The following is a 10,823-nucleotide window of genomic DNA, read 5'->3' on the forward strand; positions in this document are numbered from 1 at the left end:
ATTTCTCGCTTGAAAGTTGCTCGCTTATTGTTGCCGCGTTTTAGTGAATTGCATTTACCCAGTCTTTCTTCCTTTGCGTGCGACGTATTGTCACATCTCTTTTCTTTACTGTTGTAGGCTATCTTTATGTTGGGGCGCGAATTAACGGCAGGATGCCTTATTACTTTTTCAAACTGTTTATTAACAAGGTTAAGTTTAGAGTGATTACATGGGTGCGTACGGTTCAGCGTCCATCTTGCGTCTCTAGTCTTCCTCCCCAGGGTTGCTATCCGCCTGCTCGCCCAGGGTGCCCGGACAACTGCGCGCGATCGCCGCGCACCGGAAGGTCCGCTAACATTCGGCCTTTCTGGCATCAGAAGCGCCCTCGCTTTCGTCCGAAGTCTCCTCAAAGTCTTCAACGTCTTTGTTCGACGTGGACCATGTTTTTAGCGAACTGATGTGAGCCGTTGTTGCGTAGTGCCTGCTTCGTGTCCCCTTCAGTGCCGCTACTCCATACGTGTCATTTGACTTCACTTCGGTGACAACCAGCGGCCCTTTGTAGCGAGGCTCCGTCCTTGTCGGCTCGCCGGTGTGCTCGGGCGCACATCGCATGACGACTGCGTCGCCAGCCTTGAGCGCGTCTCCACTGCAGTGACGCACGTCGAACCTTTTCTTGTACTTTGCCAGAGAATCCAGTATACGCGTTCGCATTTCAGCTAGAAGTTGTTCTGGATTCGTCCCGGGGACATTAACTTCTGTCTCTGCAATCTCACGCAACGCTCCGCCGTGAAATTTCGAGTTGTACACCATAAAGCACCTCGAACGGAGTCCTTCCGGTACTCTTGCTGTAGGACGTGTTGAGGAAAGCTTCGACACCCTTTAATCCAATGTACCATTTTCGCTGGTCGTTTCCGTCCATGGTGGTCATGATGGTCGGAACAAGGGTTCGGCTGACCCTCTCAACTTGACCGTTCGCGCGAGGGTATCTCGTTGAGTTCAGCACGTGCTGGATAGCCTAGCTTTGCAGAATTACTCAAATGCTTTTGATGTGAAGCACGTTCTTCGGTCGGTTGTTATACTTTCCGGCTGACCGTGACTCAAGGTGAAGACCTCACAAGACTTGATCACACTTTTTGCCGATGTGTCTCGAGAATGGAAGAGCTTCACGTACTTTGTCAAGTTGTCGATGACGACAAGGATGTACTTGTCTCCCTTTTTGCTTCTCACAAATGGGCCCAGGTGATCTGCATGAATGGTCTCGAACGGTCGCCGCCCAGGAGTGTTTGAGTGCAGGAGTCCCTTTTCCTTGCCACTTGGCACACTGCAGATCAGGCACGCAAAGCACCATGTGATGTGCTCACGGACGTACCTGCGCATCACTGGGAACCAGTATGTTTCACTGACCTTTGCGATTGTCCGATCAAGCCCGAAGTGACCTTCCAAGTCGTGAAATTTAACACAAAGGCTTTTTCGCATGGACTTAGACATAACGTAGAGCAACTTTTTCTTGCCGTTTGCCTCTGTTTCGCGAAACAGTCGTCGCTCCTTCGGCACAAAGTTCTGTGCCAAGGCGCGTTCTTCTGCAGTTCGACAGTATGACTTTTTCTCTAGAGTGGTAGCTATCCGACGAATTTCTTCGTCCGACCTTTGAATTATAAAAGCTTGGTCGTGCAAACTGATTGTCATCCCCGTGTCCAGTTTGTCGGCGATGACGTTATACCACGGATCGCTTGGGTCTTCAACTGCAGCGCGACTCATTGCATCAACGTGCTCCATCTTCGAACCTGGTCGATGGCGTATGTCGAAGGTATACTCTTGAAGCATGTCAAACCATCTGGCTATCTGTGGCTTGAGCGTCTTTGTGGCATTCAGGTAGATCCGAGCCTGACAGTCCGTCACAAGGGTGAACTCAATTCCAATCAAGAACGATCTCAATCTCTCGATGGTTCACACTATTGGCAGCAGCTCTAACCTAATCGAATGGTAGAACCTTTCAGCTTTGCTGGTCTTTTTGCTGACGTAGTAGACGGGGTGTAGGACTTCATTCTCGTCCGCCTGCAGAAGAATGCCCGCCAACCCGCACTCTAAGAAAAAAGGGTGTGAGAAAGGGGTAAAAAGGACTTTTACCCCCTTTAGAGGACCCTAGGAATAACTTTGCACCCGTTAAAAGCACGCTACTGATCACTTACCCCCTTTTAGAAAACTTACACCCTACTTACGCACTCTACCAGTGTTGATAACTGCGCGTCCTTTCTTGCCCCCAAAACAGCGGGGTGATTATACTTTGCTCGCATGCCGCGATGGGGCGCTCGTGGAGAATTTTGTGTAGGGTGCCTCGATGCGCGCCCGCTCTCCGCTTAGGGTGAGGACAACCGCGTCGTCTGCTAGCGCGACCGCCATTTTCTTGCTTCCGCTGGTCGCGAGACGCTCGTTTGCTGCGTGGCGCGCCTAGATAGAGGTGGCCCCGCTTGCATTGGGAGCTTGAATTTGACTTTACTTTTGAAAATCATTCATTTCATAGTTTAGATGAAAAGTAAGAGTAAAGATTCGGTGATGCATTCGCTATTTCGAGACGATTAGCGAAAGTATAGCGGATATCTTTCTTTGTTTTGCTATAGGTGATCACGGCGGGCAGCTGATCGTCGTCGTTGGAATACCGGCGCCACGGAGTTGCTATCATTGCGCTTACTTGTGGATATAGCGGAAAGAGGGTGAAGTGCGCCAAGTGAACAGCTGCATATTCAAGTACGAACGCATGACATACTTACGTTAACTTACACTATTATGCAATGGTGGCAAAAACATTTTGCAGTCAAAACATAAAAACCTAGGCGCACGCAAGAACAATCATTTAATGCCTTAATGCACAAGTACAATATCTACAAAATGATTACAAAAGACGATTCAATGCAAGCGTAATGCAACTTGTGTGTCTTACGCTTTAATTTTTCTCACACTTATGTGCATGCACACGAAAAGTTCACACTTATTACAGCGTCTTCAAGGAAGAGAAACACCAGCACAAGTTTTACTTCCGTGACCACCAGCACGTGTGGCTGGGTACTGACGTAGATGTATACGTAGCCGCAGTCTTGTGTAGGCGGCTATCAGCATTTTTCCTATTGCTTCCTTGTGATCTGCACATGTGTTCAGGCATGGTCGGTCTATCTTTGCAAAGTATTCAGTGAGCGATTTCAGCGGGGACTTCATCGTGTGTATTTTGTTAGTGCACCACGCGGCAGCGCCTGTGAAGTACTCCTCGTAGTTCTTGAGAGTGCGCATCACTTCACTGCTAGGATAAATCAAGTTTCCTCCATCCCTCACATACTCCTTCAGAATTGTCAAAGAGGCATATTCATTACAAGCTGTTCCGATGAGAGCATCTTTGCACTGGGAGCAAGACACAGACTTTAAGACGCTTTTCAGGATGAACCCTCCCAGGTAGTACAAAATGGAACATTCCGTTGACGTCAGTTCTTCGATGAACAAAATCTCAGAGTCATCTATTTCTTCAGGCAAATTTTCTGAGTGCTGCTTCTTTGCTTGAGAAAGGAGATCGACGAGGTACTCTCGATCATCAAGCTCATAGCTTGTTGTTCGTGGCGTGTGTAGAAATTGGCTCACACTAACAAGCCTCAGAGCACATTTTAAATCATATGCCGTCGGCACTGGCTTCCTTAGGCGTACTACTGAAAAAAGATTTTCGAGGCAGTCTTGAAGTAGCCTGCTTGTTAAGAAAAACTCGTAGCGTTCATTGCCCAGAAAAACTTCTTGGAGGCGAAGGACAACTGTCGTGGAAATAAGCAGCCCAGCTTGAATGGTTTCCACTGAGAGGTGGCGCCCATATTCATCCCTTGTATAGTTTCTGCTGCAAGGCGCAAGGTTTTCAGAGCAGCGTAATATTTCTCCATATTTCGGTGGCTTAAAGCTAAAGTGGGATGGCGTGATGACATCAGGGCATACCACTTTGACACCAGATCGAAGAACCATGCTGTCGTTTCGGCAGATGGGTCAAGCAGCCCTTCTTTCACCAAAAATCGGATAGCCGGTGCCGCCTCTCTGAAGAATTGAAGAGCTACTCCTACCTTCATTTTTGTAAAGTGGCCGGAGCTGACATGAACTTCCGATAGGGCAGGGGCTACTTTAAGTTCCCTCTCTGCGTCGTAGTCCACCACTGCCTGGACGTGCTCCAGTTTCACGTTTGGTGACGGGAGGTTGTTGTCGAGCACGGTGGCATCGCTCAGTGCAAACACTTTCGAGCTTAAAAGTTGCCCTCGTAGGTTCTTCAACACATGTGCTGCCTCAGCAGTGAAAAAAAGCTCTTTCCCGTCCAAGCATGGATGCGGTATTGAGCACACTGTGGTAGAATTTCTGTGGCTTGAAAATCCTAATTCTCGCCACATCGCTCGATTTGCTGATCCCATGTCACATGTGACAGCACGGACTCTGAGGGAAATCTGGCCACAGCGCCGAATGATGTCGAGTACATAGTCTTTAAGCACGGCACCTTCCACGTGTTGGCCAGTGAATTCATAGCCGATGACCTGCTTCCACCGCTGATTGATTCCTCCCAGCATGAACACCAAAGCGTGATTGGCGGGCTCCTCTGGCTTCGAAGGAAGTGTTATACTTCCAAGGAGAACGTCTTCACCTCGATCCAGTTCAAATGCTGTAGCAATTTCCATCTCGTCTAGAAACAGCACACAGTCTTTTTCCACGTTTTCCATTGTGTCAGTCTTGCACTTCATGACATCAAAAACTTCTTGAAGAATGCCTGGAAGGAACCTCAGTCCCTGGATCCTCCGTGCCAACGTCCTGCTGGACGGAAGAGGGTAACCCAACTTCCTCAATGTCTCATATCCTGTCGTTCCGCAAGCAAACTTAATTTGCAACCCTTGCTTAACCGTCTCCGCAGACCACGTGTGACCCTGAGTGCTATTTTTAGAAATAGCGGAAATTTGGTCTGCATTCAAGAACCGTGTATTTTTTGCGAAATTATCAGCCATGCTTTCATGCTTTTGAACTTGCTTTTTGAGCTTTTGGATTGTCTTGTTAGCAATTGTGTGATGTTCTTGAAGCGTGGCGTATTTCCTTTCCATGTCTACCAACTGCTTTCTCAACTCAGCACAATCCGTTTGTGTCCCACTAGCTGTAGGTGTTTCATCTGTCGAGCTTGGACTTCCGACGTTCGAAGATTCTACATCTAAGCTGTCGACTTGGAGATTGACCGATGACGTATCTCGGGACACCATTTCGGTTGAATCGGGGAGCAAATCTGCCTCTGATGCGATGTGAAGTCCTTCAGCGGGGTTGTTCACCTCTTCATTGGCGGATATGGGCACAAGCTGCGTTCTGTCTCTAGGTGGCTTTCGGTTCCTTGGAGCAACTGGAAGCAGGAGGATGTACAAACCAATGATCAAACTGAGCACTATGTAAAGGAAAAATGCGGGAATCACGGGATATGGAAAATCAAGATAAAGAGCAAAGCGAAAACAAGGCATGACCAGCGTCTCGGCATTTTATTTTTCAGTCTTTAGTTTTGCACAAAAAATTCTAAGGGTAGGGGCCAAAAGGTGCACATAAGTACTTCACTTGTTCCCCGCTCCCTGTATTAATTACAATGCCGTCTTGGTTAATTCCATTTTTAATAATTAGAGAAGGCGACCGATTCTGCCTTTTCAAGTAAGAATGGGTTAAGTGGGCGTTTGAGATGAAGGCTGCTGCGTGAGCCGATCGACAGTAGAATTGAATAAGTGGGAGGCTTCTTGATGAGCGTGCGAGAAGACATGCATGCATGCACACATAACCTGTTAAAGGCGAAATAAGTGACCCATACCGGGCAAGCGGCTCAAATGCCACCACTTTTTTTAGTAACGAATGTATGCACTTATACAGAATCAGGCAGCGAATCAAACGGGAAATACCTACCCCTGAATGAGAAAACCGTTGGTACAGCATTAGGTTTCAGCTTTTTCCATCCATCTGCCCGGTTTTGCTCAAAACATGATTCTTCAAAGTGAGCCTGCATGAAAAATTTTTTTTGCTAATATAAATGCCTTATTCCCCGAAAAATAAGATTAAATTACGATAAATCAAGAAAATCAAACAAACGCACGCCGGCACGCATATGGGCTCACATCCGCACACATTTACAAAATAGAGATGTACTTCACACTACTCCGTTTTTTTTTTATTTCCATGCGCTACTTCCATGACATATAAGCTAGAATAAATGTCATGAATAACAATTTTCGCACTGAACAAAAGTATAAAAGATCTGAATTTGATGCAATGTGGACAAACACAAGCCTAAAACGCGTCCCATGCTATTCTGCACTCCGGGATTCCCTTTTCATACTGCTATACAGGTATGCGCCTGCCAAAATTAAGCGGGCAGCGAGGGCTTTTTGTGAAGTAAGCGTGATGCACTGCTGCTCAAGATTCGTGGCTGACAAAGATCGTAATAATTTTAGAAGGCTGAGCCTTATTGCCACGTGAAATGAACGGAAACGTAAATGCGCCAGAGGTTCCATATCGCCCCCCAAGCTCTAAGAGACTACGACCGTTTGCAGCGATCAAATATCAGAAACCTGCAAAAGCATGACATGACGCCTCCGACAGGAACACGAAATCGTAAATATGGTCATCAGAAACAGACTCAAAGACAAGCTGACACGAGCCTCGAAATAAATTTAGCACTGCTGAGAAGTCGGGTACTTACACTGCATATGCAAGAGTAGTTCGTCGGCTGCCACTTGTCCCGCTTCACTTTCACAGTCCATAGAAGACGTCGTTTTTTGTCTCTAGGAAACGAAAACATTCTCCAGCCATTTTTAGCGCTGTTAGTGCACTGGGGAACGCAGCACCCAGGCATTCTGCAAAAAGACTGTGAAGAATGCCGCTTTCCGTGTCTAGCGTGGGCAGTCGACGGGACGCGGGAGCGGAATGCAAGAAAATGGCAGCGGCGCCTCCCGAGAACCGGTTTTGGCGGCGGCGACCCCTTCAAAGAGTGGCTCCACCCTCAGCGGAGAGCGGGCGCGCATCGAGGCACCCTAATTTTGTGTGAAGTGCCTCGATACGCGTGCCGACTTCATAGAGGGACGGGAAAGAATTTATATAATGGTCGATTTCTCTTGTGTGGCAAATACATCAAGTAAAAAGATTAAGCTTAGCAGTCTACGCTCAAAACGGAATTCAAATGCTTACATCTTTTTTTCATATAGACTGTTTCTAGTACGACTAAAAACATTCCATGCTTTAATTTGACATGATGCGGCGATCAGCTCCAACGCTCACGTTCTATGCGCATTTAATCTGTGTCCGTTTCAAGCAGTGCATATTTCCTCCTCATGCTCACATGCACGTAATGGCAAGATTGGCGGGCCCTGATTTAGTGCCATGATTAAACTTGCACCATAAGCTCACTCTCGTCTGTAGGACATTCGTGCTTTACATAATACTTCATTTTATGTTACGAGTGATAATGCAAATGCAATTTGCCCTTGACAGCCTTGCTGTTAACAGGGCTGGGGGTGAGCCCAAGGTAATCTTTTACAAAGGAGCAGAAATAGGGAAATGCTGAGTGGCGCATACACAGATGAACCTACTGATTTGTGGGAAGGAGTCTTGGGTCCTCTGACGCTTTCTCCTCCTCCCTGGCAATAAAATTTTTTGTTTATTTCTCAATTAAATTTGAAAATGACTTTTGAATGCTATACGCCAAGAGAAAAACAGAAAGCAGAAAACGTGCTTGTCATAAATAATTATGGTGTAATCAATAAAAGAGTGCTCAAACTTTGTTAAAGCTCACATTTCTCATGGCACACTCGCAAATTCCTGTAGCAAGGGCTGGACAGGAAAGGGGAAAAGGAAGGCGCCTTTGGCCACGTGTCACAGCAGCAATTAGTCCAAGGAGTTTTTTTGTCGCGAGTCCGCTTCTCCAGATTTTTAATCCGCTTTGTGCTGCTTCATTCTTTCGGCGAAGTTCCTGGTCTCGCCGATGTACGACGCCGAGCGCTATTGGGATCCTGCGCAGAAAGCTCTTCCTTGAATCATCATTCAGACGCGGGGCAATGTTAACACTCCCTAGGAATACTTGTCCCCTCTTACATACAGGGTCTACGTTCAGTGACCTGGCGGATGACTAACCGAAGGCGGGATAGAGCAGCGGACGCGCAGCTCGGAAGCCACGCTAACCCCTCATCGTGCTGTCCTTGCTGTCTATGCACAGCGCTGACTTCCTGCTCACAGGAGTACACTCAAGGGTTTGAAGTTATCCCGCATTAGAAGCTTTTCGACTGATTTGCTGATGCGAGCGCAAGTGAGCGTGAATCCTAGACACACGTGTGAACACTGCAAGAGCGTTGTGAAGCTTATTTTTTATTAAGTATGCTGTTTGACTGAGCAAATTTCACTACGTTCAGGTCAGCGCACAAATCTGTGTCCCACATCTTGTGGACCATCTTTACATGCACATTTTATCGATTATATATATGTGTGTGTGTCTAAGGCTTCGTAAATATGAGTAAACTAGTACCTGTATTCTTAGTATACATTGACTTGATTTGCTCTCCTGTGACAACAACAAGCTGACATTTGCTTGATTTTGATATCTGGCGCATTGTCTTGGCCGTTATTTAATAACAACGTTTGGAAAATCTTTCAAAGTATGGATGGTTCATGGTTTATGAGGGTTTGACATCCCAAAGCGACTCAGGCTGTGAAGGATGCCGTAGTGAAGTGCTCCGGAAATTTCAAACACCTGAGGATCTTTAACGTCCGCTGACAGCGCACAGTACACGGGCCTCTGGAACTTCGCATCCACACAAATTCGACCGCCGCGGCCGGGATCGAGCCAGCGTCTTTCGGGTCAACAGCTGAGCGCCATAACGACTGAGCCACCGCGGCGGCTTCAAAGTAGAGAAAATATGACGATACGTACCAGAGTTGTACGTAACGCAATACATGTAATTGATTACTTGTAATCAGCTGCACTTTCTTGCAGTTTTGTGATTAATTTGTAACTTTTTTTCAAACGGCAAAGTTCCAGGCAATTCAATTACTTTTTCTGTAGTTGATTACAGGTAATCAGTTCCTTTTTTCCAAAAAAAAAAAGCTGGAGCCAAAGGTACAGCTTTCCTGACGGCAAGTAGTTTTCTTTGTGACCGAGCGACAACAGACCGGTTGCCGAGAAGCATCGCGCACGATCATGTCCACACCACAACCGGGTCAACGCCGTCTTCTATGGGAATTCTCCTCCCGAGAGGTATCACGTGACCGCTCTGTAGTCCCCCCCCCCCCCCGGTCTTGTCAGATGGCGCCGCAGCTTACCTCTCATTACACCCAAAATCGACGCAAGGTGTTCTAAATGTGATCAGTGCGGCCGCTAATCGCTTCGCGAGTAAACGTAGGAACGTTTTTGACCGCAGCTTCGAAAAACAATTGCCCTCTGAAATTAACAGCGTAGAACAAATCATTGAAAACTAAACATTTTGACAGATTTGTCTGTCTTGTTGGGTTTGAAGACTTGTAATAAACTGCACATCTCGAAACAAAAATTTTAATTTTAGGTTGGAACATTCCGAAGACTCCGACCATAGAATCAACTTCGAAGAAACCCGCATCCTGGGAACCGAAACAAATTACCACAAAAGGCTCCTTCTGGAATCTTGGCATTTTCAAACCACCCCGAACAACATCAACCGCACAAAAGAAAACCTGCCCCCAGTATATGCCCAGGGACTTCGCTCTTCAACTCAACAAAAAAAAGTCGCCATTGACCGCCTCCCCACAGTGCGACAACGTGACTAACAGCCTTAACGCCCTCTCTCCCTCCACCATGCCTTTCGCATCACACCTGTCATTCCTTTGACCCCCTCCCTCCTCTATACTTAAAAGACACTAGCTACAGCCCTCAGTCACCCCTGATGAAGGAGCCGAGTCAGCCTGGAAACGTTGGGTTACAATTAAAATTTTTGGTTGGAGATGTGTAGTTTATTAAAAGAACAAATCATCAAGCAAGCTGCTTCAGTTCACTGCAGTCTGAGTAAATTTGTGTCATGGAACTATAAATGTTGGGAGGAAAGTAACGGAAGAGTAACAGTCTAGTTTTCTGTAATTGTTACGTTACTTTCCTGAGGCTGTAATTCACCCCGGTATTCATATACATTTCTGATGGAGTCATTTCAATTGTACTCGATTACTTATTTTCTGTAAGATGTTGAAGAATGATATATAACGGAGCTGTGTCAACTTTTAGTTTTCTTTCTAGCAATAGTATAGCAGCAATTGTCGTACATGTAAGAATTAGCAGACACAGAATCCGAAAACAGGGTTTTCCCGCTTAAGTGCGTGCACTTGCTCATTTTCTAACTTATACGCAATATTTCAAATAACTTATATTAAAGCACGCTTGCACCACCTTCATTGTGGCTGCCATTTTAGAGACTAGAAGCGCAGAGCATATGTACATTCGCGATATTTCCTACCGCACACCATCAAGAAAACAGGCGATTTTCTATTCGGACAGTTAACCAAGGAATTTTTTACATATGCGCAGAAGCAAGCTCCCGGCCGGGAAGGGCCACTGCACGTGCACAACAGGCGCACCTAAAGCCGGTAGTATGTCTCCGGTATGCTAAATCCCTCTACCAAGAAAGCATACGCGGCGGACACGCGGAATCCGGTCCGGGGAACAAAAAGAAGAGAAGAAAAAAATCTGCCCGCAGGAGGAGGAAAGCGCGACCTGTCATGGCACTGCCTGATACTGGCAGCTGCTGCAGGGCGCAGTTTGCACTTCGCGTCTCTGGACAGTCTGTCATGCTATCTGCTGTCCGACTCTGTAC

This window comes from Amblyomma americanum, chromosome 1 (genome assembly GCF_052857255.1).
Source record: "Amblyomma americanum isolate KBUSLIRL-KWMA chromosome 1, ASM5285725v1, whole genome shotgun sequence".
NCBI classification, from domain to species: Eukaryota; Metazoa; Arthropoda; class Arachnida; order Ixodida; family Ixodidae; genus Amblyomma; species Amblyomma americanum.